The sequence below is a fragment of the Synchiropus splendidus genome, chromosome 1 (genome assembly GCF_027744825.2).
Source record: "Synchiropus splendidus isolate RoL2022-P1 chromosome 1, RoL_Sspl_1.0, whole genome shotgun sequence".
Classification (NCBI taxonomy): domain Eukaryota; kingdom Metazoa; phylum Chordata; class Actinopteri; order Syngnathiformes; family Callionymidae; genus Synchiropus; species Synchiropus splendidus.
Window position 1 is genome coordinate 67156841 of NC_071334.1, and position 25823 is coordinate 67182663.

Consider the following 25823-nt stretch of genomic DNA (forward strand, 5'->3'; position numbering starts at 1 on the left):
TTAGACAGATTTGGTTGGGCAGCAGAGAAAACCGATTGCCATAATCACATTTACTTGGCTTTTATCTGCTTGTTTGACATTTAGTCTCAGCACTCTGATGACCAGAGTGTAGGTTGAGCTGTAACCACTACCTGTCAAAACGCCCGGCTCGGCTCGCGCCATGTTAAACATCCAACATCTGGGTCCCCCGTATACAATCCTCATCGGCGCCACATGACTGCTGACGGCAGCGCTCGCTCCTGTTTAAAAGCTGTCCGGTCCATCACAGCACTAGCCTCGTGCGAAATGGACTCTGGATCGGAATTACGACAATTCGACAAATATTTGAACTGCGGTGCTCCTACTATGATTTAGGCACGCAGGTTTCAAAACGCCCCTGATGTTTGATCTTCCAGTCGCTCTGATATGAGGCTGCACATGAAGCGCTTATTTAATAGCAGCTGCACCGCAAAAAACCCCAGCAGCTGGCAGTTAAAAGAACATTCTTTTCTTGGATACAGTTACACTTCTCAATATCGCCAATCTGTGATTTCAATGGATTCCAGCAGTTATTAAGTGGCTGGACTCACATTCTCATGTAATCTGCCCTTCTTCAAGTTGCCTCTTCAAATTGTACTTCACTTTTTATATGCGCTCGAGGAATGGGTCCTGTTACTTGGTAATTGGAAACTGGGGAAGATGATGATGCATTTTGGCAAGAAAATCTGTGAAATTTAAACTTAGACTTGAGTCAAATCGTTGTTCCCCGGAGTCCTGAAAGCGATGCCTCACTAACTAATGGAGATAAATACTCTATGGATTTGCGTGATAGACATAATATTATTCACCTATGCATTCATTTTCATTAACATTTAAATATTGTTTTCTGTTTCACAGCTCTGAAACATTTTTTTTTGCTATATTTTGCTATATTGCTATATTTCATAGACCATTTTAGGCTTGAGGTTCTCAGCTTTTGATGTGACACAACTGACTTTTGAAGTTGAGTGAATGATAATTTCTCAAATGGTTAACTGTTATTGCAAGTTAAGTTAAGTGTGTTGTTAGTTTGTTTTTGGTCGAAGCAGCACTTATTGGAGCGGATGCTCCAACATGTGAAAGACAAAACAAAACAAAACTAAACAAAACAAAACAAAACAAAACAAAACAAAACAAAACAAAACAAAACAAAACAAAACAAAAATACAGTCAAGTCACAGTATCAATTTATATTGATCATTCTATTTGTATTGTGTATTGTACATATAAATGAACTGCAAATGAAAAACTGAACAACAGAAGCTTTACTATCTTTCCCAACACATGCATCCCTCCTCCAGACCTTGAAATGTGATGTATCCCAGCCCATCGATGAGACGACAATTCATTCACATAAAATTAAAGGGAAGCCGATGAAAGCTTCAGATTCATTTTTCATCCGAAAAAGGCAGCTGATGGGTCCAATGATACAGCCTTTTGAGATACCAATATCAAAGTTGAAAATTTCTTTGCCAAACTTTGGCGCCTAAAAGGTTAAAATGAGATTTGTTTGGCTAATTTATTCGATTCCATTCGACTCATTCGTGTTTGGAAAGGCATCTCTCTCTTTCCCTCAGATTTTGTTCCAGATGTTAGCGACTCACAGACCAATAAGTGTTTCATTACCTTCTTTGTTCCCTGATGTTTCCTCGTGACAGAAATAGAACTTGCTATAATCAAGCGCAAGTCACACAAATTGTGTGTTCGGAGCCACGTGGCACTCATGAGATTGATTTAAGTTGGAAGGAACAGACAACAAAGCGATTGTGTCTGGAATACAAGATAAATCATAGGCATGGATGGTCAAATGAATTAAGACTGCATAAATTAAATAGGACAGTCACCACTGTCCCCAAAACTCACCGTTGAACTGGCAGTGGAATGTCTAAATCTAAAACTCTAAATTTGTCCTACAGTTAGAAAACGTTTCCAGCAGTCCTCTTCTGTACTTCTCCTCTTTGGACGCATGAACCACTTAAACTTTGAAGACATTAGACAACTAAAACAGGCACTTCTCAGTTCAACAGAGAGTGATAAACCTTTTTAAAAGACCTTCATACAGGCTACATATGTAGTGTGTTGAAGTATTGTCCACTTGGTCGACTAAAGATTCACATCGTGCTGGGAAAACAAGGTCTTACAGTTGGTACCAGAATGGCTTATTGCCTGACCCCAACCTTCCATATTGCATTGGCTGCACTCACACTACTGCAGCAAATGACCACATTAAGCTTCTTCTGATTCCAAATCCTGTTTTGAGGCTAAAAGTGTCCGCTAGGTAATAGTTTAACCCTCTTGCTTCATTGTTATCTGCCCCTGTCTTTGCTTATTATTTATTGCAACACTGTAACTTCGACAGACTCATTTTAGGTTCCATCTTATCTGATGAAAGATATGTTCCCACGTTGACATGCTCCAGAGCTCTTTGCCTTAGCGCCCGTTGACCCCAGTGCAGGCCTGCGACCGTGTGTGTTGTGCATGGGCCACTCCTTGGGCACCGGCCCATACATCATCCCCAGTGACGACACGTCCGAGTTCAGGACCAACCAAAACTGACCCCGGGGGGTCAGTCTCTTAAATGAGATTTCAGCACCGCTGACCCGTGCTCTGGTCTTCTCACCTTTCTCCTGAAGGACAAGATGACCTTTGACCCTTGATCGGTGCGCAGCCACCATCCCTCTCCAAGTAGTGACCCCTTGGAAGCAACCAACCGTGTCTAAGGCGGGCAGACAAGAGAGGAGGTAAGTCTTGAGTTCGGGGAGGTGTGAAATGATGGGTTCACTGATGAAGGCATCAGCAGGGCAGGAGGGAAGATTATTCAAACAGTTATAATAGAATCTATCCATGTTAAGTTAAGGATGAAAAAACACTGAGTTATCATGGTGGAATGTGTCCTGCAACACCTAAACAGTACTGAAAAATAAGGTTCAACATGAGACATTCTCAGAAAAACAGAGCAGCCACTATAAACAGTTTATCCCTTTTACTTGCATAAAATCTGACATAATAGCTTAAATGTATATTGTACTGTATAATGCAGACCGTACGCTGTGTGATTCTGGGATGGATTAGGCCCTCAGGCCTAGAGTTTGATACACCTGAGTTAGACAGATTTGCCCTTTGATAATCACTAGTCACTAGTTTAACACAATAAATGAAGGAAAAAATGGTATTGTCTGGCAAAAGTCATGACTATTGTTGTCGTGCTTGAGACGGGTTGAGTGCTAGCACCACATATTCAAGGTCTTGTCTTAGAATCAACTGCATTTAAACTCAGTCCTGTCTTGCTCTCCGCCATGCTGGACAGAGCTCACACTATCACCGACCAATAATAATAGCTATAATGTCAAAACCATGCATTAAAATGAAACAGACATCTCCATTCTTTATTCTTTACGTGATGAAGCTCTTTTGAGTTTTGTCGTAAAGAAAAATGTTTCAAATCTCTATAGCACAGAAATAGATTTAAAAAGTCACATCTGACCGTAACAACGACGAACAAACATTCCCACATGCAATACAACGTAAACAGAGTCTTGGTTGGCGAACGTTGCCCTGCGTGAGATATGTAAAACTCCACTGCGGATAATGTAAAAGTATGTTCGGCGTGTCCCAGAGGCCGGCCCGAGCCTACATGCCAGTGCTGTATGAACTAGTGGTGCACTCTCACACACGCTGTATGGAACACTCTTTAATGTGCATATGTGCAGTTGTGTTTTTCTTTCTTCCTGACATCTTTCAAGTGCAGTATGTATGTCATTAATTGAGTCTCCAGCTCCCTGGAGTGGTTAGCTCGACTTGCACTGTGAGCATAGAGAAGGAGATGTCTTTGTACGAGTGTGTCTGTGTGTAGTCCACGCACACACACACAGACACACACATGTGCGCCGATAGCCGGATGATTACAGTTGATCAGTGTCAAACAAACTACCGCAACAAGCACTTTGAAAAGGAATGTGTGTTGGTTTACGGACTCTTGGCGGAGTGTGAATTCACCCAGATAACACGTATGTGTCTGTGTGCTCTCACTCCTGTCTCTTTACAGTGAAGAGCAAGAAAATGTTCGGACTTTTACTCCAATTTGTCTGTTGGATCAACATTTTTCTGGCTTCCAGAGCTCTGGTAAACTACTCCCAAGATAGCTGGCGTGTAACTTGCACGACTGTTTTATGTATTTTAGGTACTTTACTTATATACTACAGCACTTGTGGCGCAGTGGCTGTTTCATTGATGGAATTGTTTTGGTCCAAGTACGAACAATGAAATGATTGACTACAGCCTGCTGCAACAATTGTCACTTTTTTTTTTTTCTTTCTCTTTGACTGAGATTCAAAGATCATTGAATCTTGTATCCTACACCCACAAACCACTGTATTTCACTGTAATATTATGAGTCCTGCTCATGTTTTCTGTTGCTAGTTAAAGCTATAAAGCATTCCTCTTCATCTCTTCTGACACCTTTCTAGTCACTGACCAGTGTCGACATTAACAAAATGGAAAAAAAAAGAAACAAAACCCAAGTGTAACCTTTTGAAAGCGCATTTTTTTGTGTGCAATTCCCAACCCAGATGGGATCTGTGATTCCTCCAGTGCTACTGGTATCTATCCAGTTGTCCTAAATACCTCCACAGGGATCTGTCCGGGAGGAATTCTAATGAGATGCTGAATCTCCTAATTGGCTCTTTTTAACAGGAAGCTCAGAGGTCCTTCAGGATGTTCAACACCATCGACACTATCTGTTGATCTAAAGCCCCAACGTGCCCTCACTCGAGCAAAACCCCACGGTACCAATTCTCCAACCAGTCAGCAAGGCAACTCACTTCATTCCCAATAAGAGCAACTGACCAGAATTAACTACTTTGATTCGTGCCGAAATGCATTTTGAGATTCAAATACGTGTTCTTTAGTTCCCTTATTCATGGTTATGTTTTGGGGCCTGAGTCAACTTGAGCCTCTCAATGAGTAGCCACACAATATTGTTATTTTGATCATGGCCTGCATTCATTCACTTACCTCGACTGTGGAATGGGTGCAATAGATTTCACTATTGGCTTGAAATACAAACTACTATGTAGTGACAAAAATGTTGGCTACAAAGTAGGGTGAAGTAAAATTATTCATTCTATATTCTATATTTAAGATTCTGCACTTTGTTCTCCACACATGGGGGACGTTCTGATGCAGAGCCAGGGCATCACGAGGAGATGACAACGCTGCTTGACATAGAACCTCATTTGACTTTTGGGTAGAGGGTGGAACTAGGTATTGCACCTCTGCGAAGAGTCTGTGTACAATTTAAAATGAGGCAAAATGTTGCCGACACACCGATTTGATTAGGGACTGCGTTTGTCCAGGTTTACTCAAGGGAAAGATTAGAGGGATACATGTGTATGAGACACAACACAGGAATGAGGACGGCGAAATAAAAAAAAAAAGAAAATTACCGGCCCTTGAGTGTTCCAATGAAGAAAAAATAAACACAAACGCCAGTCATAAATGTGATGCTTTGAGGATATTATTTCGCAAAGCAATAGTTTACTTAGCAGCAATGTAGTCTAGAACCCCTGTTCTAGAGCTGGGTCTTTCTCATAGAACCATGGTAACATTTCGTGTCAGAGAGGCAGCATGAAGAGAGTTTGGAAGACTTTCATTCGTGATTGTGGGCTTAAACATAATCATACATTATTATTATTATGTTATAATACATTTTAATGCGTGAAACTCTCAATAATGACATGAGTAGTGACTCGGAGTAATGGTGAAGGGCCCAGGTTATATATTGTGACCGTTGAGAGCGGCCGTCAAACCCAAAGAGAGGACGGTAAGAGAACATTGAAAATAAAAATGAAGTGGTGACATCATGCGTGATTATGACTTTACACTTTAAAAATGCACAGAAAAAGTTGGTTTGTTGTGTTTTATTTAACTTAAACCACATTCCATTTAAATCTTCTCAATGTGTCTCATGCATTTCAAAATCTACTTTCAGTTCTGATGTATTTTATGGGAAAAAAAATACTCCTACGATAAAGAAAAAAAATAAATAAAAAGTGAATTGAAATACAATTAAGAAAAATAAAAAGTTATGAGAAAGTAATGTTTCAGTCGAATCGTAATGAACAAAAAACAACAATGCCAGTTTTATAGTTTAACGCTGACTCCAGGAGGGCCACATGAATACAGTGAAAGGGCCGCATTTGGCCCGCGGGCCGCATTTTGCCTAGGTCTGCCATAGTCTGTGACTGTCTGTGATGTGGGTACATAGTAACTTTCCAATGATGAAGAGAGCAAAAACGCTGTTGCCTCATCACACATGATTTTTGTGTGTGTCTCAGCAGTCCTGCAATGCGGTGGTGATGCTACCCGCTTGTCATCCCTCTAATGTCCATGTGGACGGCCAATCTGTGGGGAAAATGCTTCATTGAACAAAATGATCCCTGCAAATCGTTCCTAGAACTTAGAAAGTGCTAAGAATGACAATGCGAATAACAGTCACTACACCCAGACATACACAATGACACGGTCCTGTATCGTGCAGGACCGTATTAACATTTATAGTTCTACACGCCTAATAATAATCTGTCTTTATTTGAAATGCCTGGATTGCGTCTACACTTTTTTTTAGCACGTGCTAAAAGGTTTGCATGTGTTTTTATACTCACAAATGGCCGTTTGCTCCCGAGTTCTCCGGGGAAACTTTTCTGGGGAGAAGATGTCGATGGCCTCTTTGGTGTTGTTCCGCTGCCTTCCTTCAGGACTGAGGATGAAGCATTAAAACAAGGCTAATGCTAGTTATTTATTACCGACATGAACATGGGGTGAACTGTGTCACTCTGTTTTAGCTGAATTAACATGGTGGATCAGACAAAAACTGCTGGAAATAAATCGAAGTTTCTCTTTTGCCTCATCTGTTTGTGCTCAATGGAAATGCATCATGGCGACGGTAACTGCCTTGTAGCAATGGAGAAATGTCTGAAATTAGTGGGGGTTTGATTGGGGTTTATTAGCTCCACTCACATAGTTCCAGTTTGTCAACAGACTTCCAGGTAATGTGGTGATTATTGTTGTGGAAGCCTCCATCTGTTCATTTCGGGGAGGGGGAGCGACGGGGAGTCGCCCTTGTTTCAAATCCATTTTCCCAGGTGCTGCTGGGAAGCCGTAGGGCGAAGGGGGGGCGTGTAGCAGGAGAGCGGGGGGTTTAACCCACTGTTTCATTCTAACAGGAACGCCGGTGTGCTCAGGTTGTCTCGGCTTGTACCGGCTAATGGTTCAAATCCAGCTGGCGTTCATTTGGCGACGGGCTCTTGAGTAATACATTTTGCATTTTGGCTGGCAACCAAGCGTGCGGCCTCTCAGCGCTGCACGCTACGGAGGGTTTATCATTCAGGTGTTTGGAGCGAGCGGCGTAAAATCCATAAACAATCTGGTCAGAGCGGTTTCGGGATGTCAATCGTGGCAGCGGGGTCAAGGTGCGGCATCTCGGGATCTGGAAGCAGTCAGTAGTGAGCGGCTGTCTCTGGCTTGAGCCGGGCAATTCTCCACGCTTGTAATTACACGTCTTTAATTGATAACGCGGAAAAACTGCATTGATTTGGTGTCAGACGGAGGAGTGCTGTGTTCTGGCCTCTAATTACTTCTCTGTTCTGCGATGTCAGGTTCGGTTTCTGCGGCAAAGATGCAGCTGCGGAGATCACACCTGAGCAATTGACTCTGCCGTCCGCTGGATTCTACAACAACGATTGCTCTGGAACATATAGATTCAGGTTGATGTGTCCATCAGCCAAGCACTGGGCTGAGGGGGATTAAATCATATGATACAAGCTGAACACGGATAAACAAAATCGCTTCTCTAAATAAAGCTTAACTTTAACTTAACATTTTATTTTAAAAATAACCCCAGATACAAAGCAAACCCAGTTCTTGAAAGCGCAGTAAAACTGTGGCACACAATGCATTTAAGTTTCTCAAATAAAAGCTTTAATCTTCCCTGGGCAACTTTTATTTAAATTTTAGTTTTTGTTCACAGAGCATGGCTTTGCATTGCCAGCCCGGATTCATGGGGTTAAATCGTCCTGTAAACTAGAGGATGGTGGTGAGCGAATGCAGGTCCGTTTCTCAGGCTTGGGTCGGGCTCTCAGGCTCTCACTGTAAATTTCCTCTTGTGCTGAATCAAAGCAAACAGACCTGAAAGCTTGTTACCTGATTCTGCTGCAGACAGCCAGTTTCTGTGAACGCATGAGTGCGCTGTCGCTGAGGTGACGACAGACCCGTACCAACTGGCTTCATTAGGGATTTCCCAAAAATGATTTTGAGACCAACGTGAACCATGTTTTTTTCACTGTTATTACCCTTGTAACTCCCTTAAAAGTCAACAAAGCTTTTACGTTGCTTCAACTTTATAAACCCTCGACAAGCAGAGCTCTGTCATGGGAACACAAAGTTAGAGGCACAATGCAGACAAACAGTGAGGTGTTTTTGTTTGCAAAAAAAACAAGAAGACGGACAAAAAACAATTGATGTTGGAGGAAATAAAAATTAGAATTGCTTAAAAATGTAACATAACAATACACAACTGCTGAGTTTCTAATCTTCATGAGATGAAAAGATGAACATTATTGTATATTTCATATTTTAACGTCTCTTTTTTTTTAGCTTAAATCACCATGAGCTTCATAAATTCACACCTCAGTATTAAGGTAAAGGCGCCTCTGAGAAGCCGATCACACTCGACTCTGTCTGTCTGTCTGTGTGCGTGCGTGTGTGTTTACTCTGGCGGGTTCATTCATGTGTTTGTGCCTCAGAGCGTCTGCGTGCTAATGAAGAGATCCTGCCTCCGCTTGACACAAATAACGACGTCTTAAAGTGATTTAATGTGGCTTTAATTAGATTTTAATTGCATTACCTGATCTTAACCAACCTCAATACGGAGGCTCAGAGCAGCTTTTATTTGCTGCTACCTTTGTTTTTCTTCCAGGATTAGTCAGCAGCACGTAGTGTTTGCTGAAATATCATATCTCAAATGTTTTGGGGTCATTTTGTCTGTGGATATTCCAGGTAGAGCTGGTGGAGGTCTCCTCATGCGGTGTTTTTGTGTGGATGTTTTTAGCCTGTAGATGGAGCTGCACTCTGCGCTTCCTTCTTTTTTTCATCTGCACACAATGAATTATTGTTCCTCCCAAACACACACACACACACACACCTCCAACAGATTTGGCATTTATGTTAATGCATACCTCTGTTGATCGTTTGCCTCCCAGAGGTAGTAAGCCCTGTCCGTGTGTGGCTTTCTGCGCGCGCGTGTGTGTGTGTGTGTGTGAGTGTGTGTGTGTGCTGTGGGTGAAGGAGCTTGTGAGCGAAGCTTAAAGGGTTGAGGGGGATTTAGGGAGGTAAAACACAGTTTCCAAGAAGGCGATTCTGTGCAAAGAATGCAGGAAATAAAAGTATTTTAATGGGTAAGATCTTAACTTTCAGTATGTTTTGAGGCAATGAATCAGTCATGTAGAAAGTAGATATGTGTTTCATTTCAAACACGTCAGCACACTCACAACTTCATAGCGCCAGCTAATGCTCAGCATTAATGATGAATAAATGAATGAAAACAGTCAATAAATGGCACAAGTCATGCTTATTAAATTGTATAGTACTGTTTAGCACAATAGTAGTAGCATTTAGTTGGATATTATGTTGATATTATTTTTTGTTTTCTCTGCAGTGTCATGTGACGGTATGTTTGCATTTAGATTTTAGCTGTTTCCCTTATTATAACTGACAATACCATTTTCAGTAAACACAAAAATGTGTTTTTCCTTATTTCCTGTTTTATTTTTATTTGAAAAAGCATGCAAAAATAGCTACTTTAATCTTTTTTACTATAATTTGTACATAATAAGAAACTTTTTTTTAAAAATAGGAACCCTCAATGAAACAAAAGGTTAAAAAAGGTATGTTCTCGTTCCTGAATGACCAGGTTCCAACCTCACAACATTAACATGCTTCACATGTTAATGTTGCGGGGAATCAAACATCATTTTGATTAAAGATTGAAGATCTCACTTGCACTTTCATGACTGAGCAAAATATTGATTCAGCGCGGCTGAATTAGCATTTATCGATTTGTTAAAAAAACAAAAAGCGGTTGATGATCCAAAATGTTTGATATGTAAGCCTGATGGGAAAAACTCATCGGTAAACAAAAGTGAATTTTGTTCTCTTTCATGTCGCTCACGCACACAACCGACCTGACTGTTTGACCGTATCCAGGTTCTAATGCCTTTTGTATATTTGTTAGCTGGCTCATGGTTTATTCACGTCTTCCCACGCCCCTGCTGACAAACCAAAGTTGCATTTATTTGGTCTGAACATAACCTGGTGAATCTCTTTACCGGGCTAATAGTCTCTGGGATATTGTCATGGCTCAGCGTATTCAGGAAGATGCCGTGTGCATTACAGCAGCAGTAATTTGCGCCACTCAAACGGTGTGTGAAATAGAGCCACAGTCAGGTCACTGTTGATCCCTACCTTTAATAGAATAATCAATCTTGCTCCTGGCAAGTCTGCGGAATTAATTATTAAGGTCTAAACAGTTACCAGCTAAGCAGAGTTCCACTTGCCCGTCTACCTGCTCCGCTCGGCTAGACGCAGAAAACCCAGGAATTCATCGATTATCTCGGCGCTTATCACCGGCAGCTCTCTATCTCCCCACCTTTCAGACAATAGTATCTTTCCATTTTGTATGCCACAGATTTATTTCATGTAAAACACTCACAGAAGGAGGATTAACGCTATCTGCTTATACGCTTGCGATAAACTCTTATCTCCTGACTTCCCCCCAGAGCACTCTGTGGGTGCACGTTGACCTGTTTTCTCTCTTTTCTTCTCTCCTGCAGCTCGGCACCTCAATAACTATCTCGTAATCTAGGCCTGCTTCCAACTTGTTAAACCGTTTTGAACAAAACCTGAATATTTATTTATTTAAAACGGCGCTGGAGACTTGCGCTTGACCTGATACGTTCACCGGTTGCTGGAGCCGATTCCAACTGACATGGATAGTATCAGTTCACGAAGGCCGGCTCAACACGTGACTTTAAAACGTGGTGGCTGATATGAAACCAAATGCATTCAGCCACGACTTGAAAATGCGACTTGAATAACCACATGGACACATGTTTGTGTGTGTGTGTGTGTGTGCACAGACTTCTTCACAGTAGAATTGCAATCGTCCTCTCCAGATGATGTTTTGGTTTAGTTAAATAAATGTTGTGATGCATCCTGACCCGACGTCACATTCTGTCACAGCAGAAACAAGTGTGTAAAATGCTAACACGATACACATCTCGATACAATGCATAGCAGCCGATACATTATAGATATACAAATGGAATTTTGCGATGTGATGATACATGAATCACACCCAAACAAACATACAGAACAAGAGCTACTTCAACATAATTCAGGTGATATTTTTAACAACCAAATGAAACCCTTACGTTACAGAGTCTAAAGTTTACGATGCAGTGCCACTATTGAACGCATGACTTATATATTTAAGTATCAAGATAAACAGGACAATTTGAGCGCAGTATTATGTTTAAAAAAAAACCAAAAAAAAAACCTTTTAGCTGAAAGAAGGATAGCAGTGAGCAGCTGACAGTGATTTCTGTCGTGGACATACGGCAGGTGTCTTCCAATACACAATATACATATGACGTCACATAAAGAAAGCTTCATCATTGCGTTTAAGCAAATGGAAATCTAAGCGTGAAAACCTTGCAATATTTTGTGCAACATTTCTGGCAAATCTAAGCAGGAAGTGAGTTGTCCACTTCCGCTTCAAGTGAGTTCTCAGGTTAATGGCTTCTGTCTTGTCAGGTCATCCTTCTCTTTTGTAAAATCCATTCTGTTGCCAAACTTTGTAAGTCAAACTGAGCAGAGGACAAATTCCCTCATGGCCTGACAACTATGTCAGCGTGCTCGTCCAAACCTGATTCATGGTATTCATCTGCAGAGCAGAGAACTTTGTGGTGTCCACACGCTGTAGGTGAAATATACAATGCACCCAAATGGTTCAGTAACACTTATTAAATGATGCAAAAAAATGGATCGGCTAGTGTATTCATTTATGAACCAGTGAGTCTGGATATGCTTCCACATTTGCACTGCTGCATCAATATGTATTGGTTGGGTTCCAGCTGACTCACTCTGTCAATAATAATGATATTTATTCCTTCTTTATTTACTCTCTTCAACGTTTGTCTGAGAATCAGTAAGTGTATGTGTATGTGTTTTCACTGAAGGAACGAAGACAGTGGTCAACTTGTCAGATCTTCGAATGAATGGCTGATGGACATTGATGTCACATTTTAGGACATTTTTGGACGTGCGTCAAACTGCCAAGTCGTTTTATATGAGCTGCTTGCGAGAGCTTTAACTATGCATTGTGAGCTTAAATTGAGTTTTGCTCAGAAAAAATAAAACATAAAAAAATAGGAAAAAGGTTGTTGGGAAAGGAAAGGATGATTAGAATTTTTGATGGTGTTCTGGCTTATCATCCGAATCCTGTTCAGTCCACAAGGTGGCTTCCAACTTGCCCACATTTCAGTGTGAGCTACAGTGTGGGAACTCATCAGTAATACGGCCCTCATGTCAGCAACATTGCAAATGCTGAAAAACAACATTTATTTATGTGTCTAAAATAAAAGCAAGTAGAACAATATAGAACAGGTGCTTCACTTGCTACATGTTTCATTCGTATTTTACTTTTCGGAGTGCAATGGTACTCCATAAAAGAAGAAACATTGCAACACAAGGTACAAGTATAATCCAATACTGTATAACTGCGTAGACTTTCAAGCAAGACGGATCACAATTTCTTTTCATGCCTGATAAATGTCAAGTACGTTGTTGTGTTTGTTATGCACTGTTTCATTCGAGGTCGTATGTGGACATGCTCTATACACACAAGGGTTTGTGTACAGTACGTGTGATGCTTTGACTGTGTCAGTTCGTAGTTTATATTCCACAGGTAAACCTCCTGCAGCTGCAGCATCCCGTACGCTCAAAAGTCTATACAGAATAAACGCAAGACTTCCTTTTCATTTTACGCGATGGAAACGTGTCCGTATATCCTCCAGGTCACAAAGTTGTCATCCTGTGAAAAGCAGGAAATGTTACCTCTGGGCCTGCGCTCTCTGGGTGGCGCTGCCGTGACGTAATCTGTGGATTACGTTGCAGGTCATTGTTAGTGTAAAGAGTTTGCATCCCCTCTCTGACTCTTCCTTCTTCCTCTTCTTCTTTCACCAAGGTGGACTAGATATTCAAAGCGTTATGCCGTGGGTGGTTCAGAAGAACGCTGCTGTCACGTTGCGTTACACTCCATTTACCTGCGTTTATGTCTCATTTACATTTCCTGCAGCCTTGCTCTTTTGCATTGCGTGCTGTATGTAATTAGATTCTCCTAATATATTCACTTTTTTTTTTGGTCTTTTTTGATCTGGATTTGAAAAGGTTTGCTGTGAAAAGAAAGCAGCTTCCCAGAAGGGGTAAAAGACTTGAGATGTATCGTACAATACATCAGCAAAGAACAAAAATACTGTATCCCACCAAATTTAAAGCTAAAAAAATGACATAGAAAATGGGAATTTATCGTTTCACACCGCCTAAAGGGTGAGAGATTCAGGAATAAATTCCAGGAATCTCCCGACAAACATTTGATCATCTGTGCTGTACAATGTAGTGTGTATGAATATGAAATTAGTGCCTCCACAGACTTGAAAAATTCACCTGCTGTTGCCTGAAGTGAATTGTTTTCACCACTGCATTATAAACACTGTTCTGTTCAGCACAAACTCTTGACTAAATCTCATATATCATATATTAATAGTCAAGGGCAAACTAATAAGGAGGTTGGCAAGAAGTTTAATCATGACTTTTGATCCAATAAGCAGAAAAAAAAGAGAAGAATTTCTGCATTTCTAGTCGTATTATGACACACTTTTATTGCCTAAAAACAGACAAAAGCAACCATCACCGAGCATCAGATGACAGTTCTCCAAATCATAATTTCAGAACAATTCTCCTAATAAGTTCTGAAAAAAAAAAAATGTTCAGTCTAAATGTCCATCCTCAATGAACGCAGGCACCTTCACAATAGATTCCTTCAGTCAGAGCACAAGCTCTTCAGGAAATACATGCAAATACCTTATAAAAAACAACCCTACGTAAATATGCAAATAGCTTCGGAGATTGAAGTTGAGTCTGAGACACGCCACCGTGTGTAAAGAGAGACACACACACCTCTCCTTTCTTGAGAATGCAGACAGCAAAGGATGCATGTAACCTCATTCCACATGCGACACTCAAGTGACAAATACATAGTTTGAGGCAAATTTCCATTTCATGTTCGACTACACCGCACATCTCAAATTAAGAGCGCAGCATTATCATCGACAAGGAAATACATTGCGTTAATATTCTTGCTTCACAGATGCCAAAGAATTAGTTCAGATCTTTGCATAAATTAACGGTGGCGCAGTCTAAAAATAAGTAGCTCAAGGCCATTTTCTCAGAGCAAAGCGGCAAGCGCCTGGATTCACATTTGTTTTGATGTCTGCATTTGGAGAGTTTGAATCCACAGCATTATAAACACCATTTGTGGAGGGAGAAGGAAAAAAAAAATCTCATTACCTGAAGCTCATGATGCTTAATCTGAAGCATATATCGCAGCTGCAGAGCCTTCAAATGTCTCAGTTCGGATATACTCAATGTGCTGCACTTTTTTTTTTTACCCGTTTTTTATAATCCTGATAAGAAGCCTTGACCTGTCAGAAGTGCTACTGTGAGCAAGAGTTTGTGGACTTGACCTACAATTTGTTTGCCTCCGTCAGTGTCAGGAAAGAGTTTTCGCTTCCTGTATCATTGTGTTCTATCCTTGACTTGGTGAAGCTGTTCATTGAACAGACTCAGTTTCCTGCTTAGCAGCAGCTCAATTTTTAACTTTTAAAAGAGGAGTTTGTACTTATTATTATTAGGGGATTTGACTTCTATACGAGTATTGTAACGGTAAAATGAGTTAATTTAACACACAGACACACACACACAAAGATCATCATGAAATCATAATACTATAATAACACTATAATAACACTATAATAAATGGTAATGATTCAAAATAATACTCTCATTCATTTGCAACACTTTGAAGACTTGAGTCATGAAGTTATTCTCATGTTAATGTTAAATCATGGCACTCAACAGTAAAACAGAGCACAAAGGAAAAGTTAAGGACTCGCCACAGGAGTAGGTCAATAGATTTTTGTTGCTCATTCATTGAAGCCATATGTAGAAACAATGACTAACCATACAGGAAGCCAATGAAGTGAAACTGAAATGAGTGATGTGGTGCTGTCTGTTAATGAGACTCAGAGACCCAAATCACTGATATTTACAATGATATTTTACAATATTTTACATGTACAAACAAGTGCTCACTCACAGACACACACACGACGCTGAAGCAGCAAGGAAAGGCTACACCAAGGCAGAATACAAGCAGTGAGGGGCCGACAGTTACTGTAGAGTACAGGCACCACATATTAGAGGAACACTATCGCAAAATGCAAAAAAATAATAAATAAATAAGAAGAAATATGATGAAGAAATATTTAAAAGCAGCGAACAGCAGAATGTTTGGACACAATCCGATGCAGTATTCAAACATAGACAGCTAAAGTCTAAAATACAATCTAGTTAAACGGAATTATTTGTCTAATTCATATGAAACTAAAGTTTGTTAATGTATAATATATGACAAAGTTCCCAGAGAGTATTTCTCTGGCTCAGGTTTCAGATTGACCCCCTTCTCCCATTCGTCTTCTTTGTTGGCCTCAAACCCCTTAAGGGTCATTGACTTCAAGAGTAACGCAATTATGACAGGAGGAAAAAAACATGTTATGGTTGGGAAACATCGGCGATAGTCAGCCATATATCCATGTAAACATGCACTGGGCTGGTAATCCGATTTATCGCCTCCATTTTGCTCCTTGTCTTGTCCATTAGATGCTAGAAGGTTTTTGATTGACTGTTAACTTGATTCCTCAAAAGCTGACTGAAGTTTTGCCACTGATACGGGATAATAAATGTGTCGTGCTTAGGGGATGTATCCCCACAGGTGCTCAGACACATGTTTGGGTTATTGGATCACCCGCAGCCAAATCCTGCCGAGACACGCCATATAAAAAAAAAAAACAGGAACATTATCGATTATCTAGATGCAAATATATATCTAGATCAATATCATCATGAAATGTAGTGAAATACATTTCAAATATTTGGCTTCACATGTAACACAATCATCATAAAATTATCGCAAATAAGAATATAGTTATTAAAGCTCATAAAGAAATAATCCAATGTTCAAACATGTACAAACTCATTCACACACACATAAAATGAAACATGTTTGAAGCTCAATCACTGTAAAGTCAATAAAATATAATGCAGTACGATGTGAGGACGGACTGAATTTTATTGATTTATTGATTATTTATCTTTTTTTTTTATTATCCTCAAGTTTGACTGTGAAGCTCACTGGTTCTACCTACAGCAAAATCTTGTACCATTATGCAAGAATTTAAAATGCATCCTGTTGAGGACCCCGTTGCTACCGTTGTTGCTTAACAGAAAGGTGTTTCCTCTCTATCTGTAAGCGTCGCTCTCTTTTTAACGTACCTGCACAAGATCTTTTCACATTTCCACTTTTTTGTTTTCGATATTTTCCTGTCACAGAAAATGGTTGACTTTTGACTCTCATTTATTTGTTTCATTAGAACTATTCCTTCAAAATAAAGCACGCAATTCTGAGACATTTTTTGCTTTTAAAACATATATCTTTGAAAAATGTCAAATACTGTATGCGCACCTCTCCTGTATCTTCCGGTTGCTGCTAGTAAATTATCAACTGCCAGGCAGGCAAACCACAGCCAGCATGTCAGTTACATCACAGGACGACACACCACACAGTTTACCAAAGCGTTATCAGGAACAGGCAATACTGTTCTTTTCAGTAGAAATACAATGGGCCGACTCTTCACGTCAATGAGGTCCACTTGGAGTTCAAACATCACTGATGTTGACTGCAGTTTGGTTTTATTGCCCATTAGGTGCCTATTTTTTGCCCATTTTTTTCAAGAACCACAATGGAATAAACTTATTTTAAATATTCCAAAAGTCAAATGGGCATATAAGTGTTGGAACAATTTGGTTGGGAGTAAGGATTTACCAGGATTTACTCTTCAGCAGCAAATGAAAGGGATGGCATGAACCAACTAAGGGACAAGTGTGCCAACTTTGTTTCCACCACTGTTCAGTATCAAGCACCATGATCATCTTGCAATCTGTTGAAAGGGAAAATGACTATAACCAACAGTTTAGAAACCAGCATCATGTTCTCCTTCCTGTCTGACAGGAAGTCAGTGATCAAACTGTAGAAAATATTTCTCGCCTTCACAAGGTCAGAGAAAGGCCATCGAAGTCTTCAAATATGAAAATGTTTATCAGTACAAGAAAATATATTGTGACATAAATAAATGTGGTTGATTTAAAACATAAACAATACAGTCCACAACTGGAAATGTATCGCCTTGAAAAGTAATAAAATATATTGTGATGAAACCTAATAAATTAAAGAAAAGCTGTGCAAAGGAAAATCTGAAATATGAATATGAATGTTTTACAAAACTTTATAGCTCTGACAAGTGTATTTTATGTGGAACTATTTTGTGTAGAATCTAAAATATTAGGTTGGAAAGATCACTGTATTGAATGTTCTAATCATTAAAGCAAATGTATTTTGCTAATAATGTGGAAATAGCCAGACGGACCATTAAGGGAAACAGTAAAAAAAAAGACAGTTTCTTTGTCTATGTCCATTTCTTAAGTTGATCAGCGAAGCCCTTTCCTGGCCCAAAAAGTATTTCTTTTTAATTATCCCAACTTTTCTCCCGGAGCTGTTTGCCTGTCAGCAGATTCAGCAGCAGCCTCATGCTCTGCTGAACACCCCTCCATCCCTCCACAGCAACTTCAACTTGGCCGAGGCCTTGAACTTTTCCGAAGGGCTTGACAGCACTTTATTTCCTGCCTCCATGACTGGAGTCAACTCCCTCCTGGCACCAACTGGAAGTATTTCAAAACAAACAAGTGAACGAATGTCACTATTAATTTCTTCTCTTTTCCTCATTTTAATCAGCTATTAAACACTTTCTGATGAGAACTTCAACGGAACAAATATGAAATGTTTTCACTTCAATTAGTTTTTCCTCTCAGCATTTAATGTTCATTTTTAATACCAGCTAAAATGTAATGGGTGTCACTGTGCACAGGGATGGTAAATTTATTGGTAATGGCGCAACATTATTTTAGACACGCTTGCGTTATAGCAGGCCATAATTGTGATTTGTTTCTGGTAAAACGGCAACTATTTAAAAACACCACATAATTATCAGCGAAAGAAGTAATTGGGGTGATTGACATAACTTTTGAGAGCGACTTTCTTGTTGCAAATTCTCATTATCGAAGATAACTTTTTTTTCCAAGTTTTGCAAAAGAAATTTATCCAAAAAAAAAAAAAAAAAAAAATCACTGTTTCAGACAGTTACTTTTTCACCAATATTTTGAATAAAAAATATTAAAAAAAAAACCTATATGCCAGTCAATGACGCCTTGAAAACCTTAGCAAACATTTTTTTCACCCATTAAGTAGATGCATTACTAATCTGTATTGCTACATAGTCCTGGATGTGCTGCTCTACCTGAGTGACTTCTGTGGGTTGCAGAGACCTCCTGAGCCCCCGATGACATCAAGGCGGCTGTTTTAAGATACAGACATTTAACCCTCACTGTTTTCACATAACCTATCAGCCATTTAAGTCTGCTGCCAGGAAATTCAAAAACTGTAGGTGGCAGTGTAACGGGAAGCTGAAATCCACACGAGCCGATCGGGATCATGAAACTTGTGTCAGCAATACGTCACTTTCTCTTTCTTGTTTACAGATACATGGGTCTGCTCCTCCACATGATTTGTATCTGTAAATGCCAACATGGACTTTTGATGCGAGTTGTGACGTCGACTGCCTGTTGTTCCCCGGTACTCTATGTCTATCTATGTATATATATATATATATATATATATATATATATATATATATATCTTTTCACTTATCTTTTCACATTTCCACTTTTTTTTTTCGATATTTTCCTGTCACAGAAAATGGTTGACTTTTGACTCTCATTTATTTGTTTCATTAGAAATATTCCTTCAAAATAAAGCACACAATTCTGAGACATTTTTTGCTTTTAAAACATATATTTTTGAAAAATGTCAAATACTGTCAAATACTGTATATATATATATATATATATATATATATATATATATATATATATGTAAAATATATATATATACTTTCATTTGCATCCTTCATTTATACGTCAACAAACAATGTGCCTCTAGAAACCATGTTTTCCCAAAACTCCGGCCATGGACTCTGTATGAATAGCAGCAGAACTGATATTGGTGCAAGCCCTCTTTGGATGTTTGCATTTTGAAACACCGATAGAGGGGCTGAAATATTTTTTCTGTAAACAAGAACACTCATTGCTGTTGTTGCCTCTGGTTACGCCACCTACAGTTTTGCAACGTCCTGGCCATTTAAATGGGTTGGTAACGTATATGTGAGCACAGAATTATTTCTGAAAAGTGACATGCCTGTTTCTGAAAATAGCTGGCGACGTCTGAAGGGAGGATGGCAGCTACGTTGCGTTGATCTACAGTCGTAGAACAGTCTTTCGACACCATTCATTGGTGAAAACAGAGGCTCTTTCTTCTGCTATTTTCCAGTGAACCATTGTGAACAGAATGGTTGAATTCATGCGATTTGCTGTGTTTAATATGCAGATTTAAACACCTGTCACTCCGTCTCTCTGCCACCTGCTGTGACTTTGTGATGTCTGGAGTGCCTCCTAGCTTTGTCATCACCTAATCACTCCCTTCAAAGGTGTAATTTGGCGAAGGGGTGGCGAGGATTTGAGAGGTGGGCTGAGTGGGTGGTGCCACTGTCAGAGGGACAGGTTTTATGTGACATGAGCTCCACCTTCATCCTGCAGTCGAACATAGAAAGTTTGATCAGGGTTTTGTCATAACGTCGGAGGGGTTGTGGGTGGGAAAAGGTGGGGTGTGGTGGGAAATTATACAAGTGTCAACCTTCTCTTGTCGCCGTTCATTCAGGAGCGATCCTCAATTTGAGCGTCCGGGCCACATTTTCATGCAAATAACGCCGTTGCCATTTTTTTTTTTTCCTCCCGCGTCTCTCTAATAGCTTCTTACAAATGATGTGCCATTACAAGGAGGTTTATTTAAACAAATTTAATACGTCTTTAATCAACCCTCAGCGAGCGCCTTTCAAAAGGTCACACGCCACATCAGGACGGGCTCAATATAACCCCCCCCTCCCACTCACATCACATATTAGCTCAAGGATGGAGGGGAGGGGTGACAAAGGCTGAGGGGAGAGAATTATTTCACCGCAACCCCTTTTGAGGAAATCTTTATTTACATTTTTATTCAGTTATTAAATTTTATTTCATTGTGAGACATGAATGAGCGGGGGTCCCCCTCTGTGCCCGCACGACTACACACACACACCCACTCATTTGCTTATAAAGTCATCTACTCTGGAGGCTAGAAAGAGCACAACTAGCTGTAGTAACATGTCAGACATGTCGCCGCCTTTGGTCTTTTTGGGGTACACTGAGAATGGGAAGTGGAATTACTGAATTTCATTCTCTGTAATAAAGGTTAAGGCCAGTCATTAACCGTTATTCAATCATAGAATGTCCCAATAAATAAATAATCTGACATATTTTCGTACCACAAACTCAAAAAACAAAGGCCTGTCTGTATTTCTTTACATTTGCCTGCTGTGAATAAAGCAGTGGACTATAATAAAAAGTGCCTTCCCAATCCTAAAGTATTGAAGGATCTACCATGGTATTTGTGTGTACAGAAAAGTACTTATGCTTGGGAGTTTTTTGTGAAGGGCTGAGCCACAGATCCACGCAGGTTATTTACTAAAACAGCCACTCGCTGGCGATGCACTCATTTAAAGATGAAAGGTTTTCTGGTTCACTTCATGGCAGTTTTGCAGAGGCACAAACTGAGACAGCGCAATGAAAACTGGATTGTTTCGGGATATTTGCCAGATGCCAGGCTATCGTTTAAATACCTGACAAAACACGTGGATGTTCCAATAGTACAGGAACCTTGGGGACATTTAGACATGACAATCTGTAAAGACGGTGCTTGATGTTGTTACTACGTCACACAAGCAGATGGTTTACGCTTACAACTTCAATCGGAGTGATATTTGAGTGTTTTTATGTCAAAATTTAAAAGTAAAAAAAAGAGGTTTGACAGCAGACCACGGTTGCAGAGACATGGGCGGTTTCAGTTACGCAGTCGGAGCAAAACAGGGAGGACGAAAGTAACAGATTCAGAAGAATAATATTCACCCTCTGATGGAGATCATACAGTGGGACAGAAAGTGATGGAAGCGGTTGGCAACGCTGCTTCAGAGTGTAGTGACAGTTCGTCCGCTCAACGTGACAACTCCATGTGAAGCACATTCTGGAGCCAATTCATGGTGAAAACACCGTGATGGAGGTAGCATGGATGTATAAAGAAAATATGGACACGGCCAAACGTCAGACGCGTGAGAAAAAACGTAGCCGTGGAAACAACTGTGCTGTTCGCAGTCCACCATTGCTTTGTGAGTCAAAAAAAAATGTTGAAATGAGGAATTGCTGGGTTGTGGTCCACGAGAATGGACGCACACTGTTTGCACAAACACTAAACTTGATGAATAAAAAGTCCAGTTTGGCAAAATACTTGTATTATTTAAAAGCTGAGCGAAGCTTCCTCGTGAAGATGGAGTCAGTTCTTGATACCAAACTCAGGAGGAGACACACACACACAATAACAACTAATATGGGGTCGATGGGGAGACTTTGTGATGGAAGTCTTATTGGAGACAAAGGGAAATTTAGATTGTTGAAAAAAACCCCATCATAAGTTCATATATAACATCAGAACATTAGCTGTATTTCAGTTGTCTGGTATTACGTGTATTTTGATCACGCCAGCCTGGTTGCGATGAGTCTGTCCAATGGTAGCTGAAAGCTCGCTTCTCTCCAAATGGGCAATTTACATTCAAACTAATGTGGTTCTTACTTCAGTGTTGACTTTGAAGTATCCTGAAGTGACCTCTCTGAAGCACTTGTCCTTGTGCATGCAATTGTAGTGTTGTTTCATTAACCACGCTGCTCTCACCAAAGTCAATAAACCAACTCATTTAAATATGTATGGGAGCCAAGACAAGGATATTTCAACATGTCAGTCTTATGTGCCGCGGCCCAGAAGGTTGACGCCCTCCCCGCCGACCCCACCTCGGATATATATTGTGAATATAAATAGTAGTCACCCAACGGAAGCAGCCAATTTGCTTCCTTCGACTGTGCATGTGCATTTGTTGGTGATGTCATCATCAGTCGTTCGGTGGAATGAGTCATCAATAGTGAATTACCGGTGAGCGAGTGTGAAAATTAATCTCATAACTTAGCCCATCCTCACACCTCAGAATAATCCGATTCAACATTGTGTTTGGGGGATGAAGTAGTGGATCACAATGGCCCTGCCGAGCACGGCGTCTTAATTTTGGGAGGGTTTAACCCTTTCTCTGCGCATGCCTTTTTCTCAGGGTGGCATTTACACAAAATGAATTGCTTGCTTAGACACAGCTAACTAAATAAAAGACAGCGGGGGCTGATACTATGAAAAATGGATTTTCATTACCGTTTCATTGATTCTAGTAAATAAGGGCCACGGGCCTGCACTGCAAAGGCTGCAAAACGGTAATAATTTAATCTAAGGTGACACAGACCAAAATGTATGTGGACAAAAAAAATCATCCCTGAATATTAAACAAGGGCCCCGAGACAAGTGTGAGGGGCGGAGGGGGGGGTGTTTTGCTGGCGCATTTAAATATATGCAGATTGCCGTCCAACCTATTTAAAAACAGGAATTAGGTATTCCTGTCATAAATCATGTTTGCAGCTACGGATATGCCTTGTTATGTTGGTGTTTAACGGAAACCTGAAAGGTTAAAGTAGTCAGTGCATTAAATTGTACAAGGATAATTAATACTTTTCTCCTGGCAATTTATAAAATATGGAAAACAGAGTCAGCTGAACTGTGACAACATGTTGTTTGGAGGAGGAAGAGAATCGGAAACTAAGTAAAGGCGAGCGGAAATCACAGCAGTTACACACCTCCAGGGCAGCGCACGTTTGTGCCTGTCCATTCACAAGCAGGCTGAAGGAGATCGTAGATAGATAGACAGATTGATAGATAGACAGACAGACAGACAGACAGATAGATAGATAGATAGATAGATAGATAGCTGGATGATAGATAGAAAGATAGATAGATAGATAGATAGATTGGCAGATTGATAGACAGACAGACAGATAGATAGATAGACAGATAGACAGACAGATAGACAGACAGACAGACAGATAGATAGATAGATAGATAGATAGATAGACAGACAGACAGACAGATAGATAGACAGACAGACAGACAGATAGATAGATGATAGATAGACAGATAGACAGATAGATAGATAGATAGATAGACAGATAGATAGATAGATAGATAGATAGACATAGATAGACAGACAGACAGACAGACGGACGGACGGACGGACAGACAGACAGACAGACAGACAGACAGACAGACAGACAGAGATAGATAGATAGATAGATAGATAGATAGATAGATAGATAGATAGATAGATAGTTAGATAGATAGATAGAAAGACGGACGGACAGACGGACGGACGGACGGACAGACAGACAGAGAGACAGACAGACAGACAGACAGACAGACAGACAGACAGACAGACAGATAGATAGATAGATAGATAGATAGATAGATAGATAGATAGATAGATAGATAGATAGATAGATAGATAGATAGATAAATACTTTATTAATCTCCGAAGAGAAATTCCCAAATTCGTATTGGAAGCCTCATTGTTTTCTCAGTGGACCTTGCTGGCCATTTAGCCTCGACACTCCTCCCCAAATAATCTCTCGATAGTTACCACGGTTACTTCCTGGGGCCCGCCTCGGTTAGTGTGCGTGCGCTCGGTGTGCTCGTGGATTCGTCTTCAGTGTCACCAATTAGTGCTTGTTAGCAGCAAAGGAGTGCAAACTCTGTAATTTGACAAGTCTTTTCCAAAGGTGTTGACCTCTCACTCACACGGGTGGCAGCTCCGTCAAAGCTTGCACCTCTGGGAGCGAGGTGTTAAGTCTACCTGGCTGTGTTGCACGACTCCTGTCATGCCGTCAAGGTTGGACTTCAGGATTGGAGTGTTGACAGGAGTGTAGTGAGCTACTTCAGTGTGCCATACAGTGAAAATCAACAGGTCATGTGGCAACCCTTGACAAGCGATGATGAGACTGTGTGAGATTTTTCCTCTTGCACATGTGGCTGCCTCACCTCGGCATGCTGCACCGTCTGAACATGAGGATACGTTGAGATAAACGGTGAGCAAAAGGCAAATTGTCCAAAGCTTTATGTGGTGCAGTTCAGGCAGCCCCCTCTCTTCGTGTTCATGAAGACATGCAGGCATCTTGCGAGCTCTACAGCATTGTTTCGTCACTGCAAAAGAGAGAAAACGGTTCAACTGATGTCAGCACTTCACTCAGAGCACTGTTTCAGTGAACCGTCAAAGCTGCTCAGATCTGTCCCTCCTTCGCCCCAACCACAAGTGACCTTTAACACATTCGCCAATGTCTGGAGTGCCAGCTTTTGTGTTTATCACTCCGATTATGGTGATTTGTTTGAGAAGTTGTATTATTCCTAAATGTTAACTCAGATTTGTGTGCCATGGCCAATGAGGATGAAGCCGTTCACATGAGCAATCGCTAGTTTGCTTTATTTACCAAGGGATCGGTTGAAATTCAGGTCAGCTCTTGTCTGAGTGACTGTAATCCTCTTGTTACTACAACAGGTATATTTTGATAGTACAAATGTTTAATACATTTTGCACCTATTTCCTGAGATAAGTTTTAAATCTCAGGCAGGTATTCAGTTTAACTGTTGTAAACAGGAACTGCGTCTTTATAGCACGTTGTTCCTGAATATTTTTGCACCTGCAAAATGAGGTGATCAACCTTTTATTACATTATAAAACACCTTTGATATAAAGTGAATGTTCTGAATATTACCATTCTGTCCCAATGGAATGTACTGTATACTAAACATAATTCAGATGAGTAAGTTGTCAATAGTGTTGGTGTCTATATAGGTAGCTTTCATTTGTAAATCTACGCTGCAGGCAAAAAAAAAAAAAAAACAGTAATAAATAGAGGAAGTGTTTGTCAATTAATATTTCTTTTGCTGAATCACGCAGCCGTGTCGACAAGTGTCTGCTCATGATTAATTGACTCACTACATGGCTGCACAATAATCTTTTGGTCAAAACTTGTTTCTAATTGTTGACTGACAGCTGAAGGACACAATGTTGCAGCGGGTGTGTTACACATGAAGGGAACTTGTTTGTTATATTGCCGTCCTTTCAGGTCATTTAGCAATGAGAAGAAATTGATATTTGGATCGTATAAATACTTTCTCCCCCCCATTCAAAATGGGTTTACGGTAATAAAGGTAAAAATAAAAATAAAAAAATACA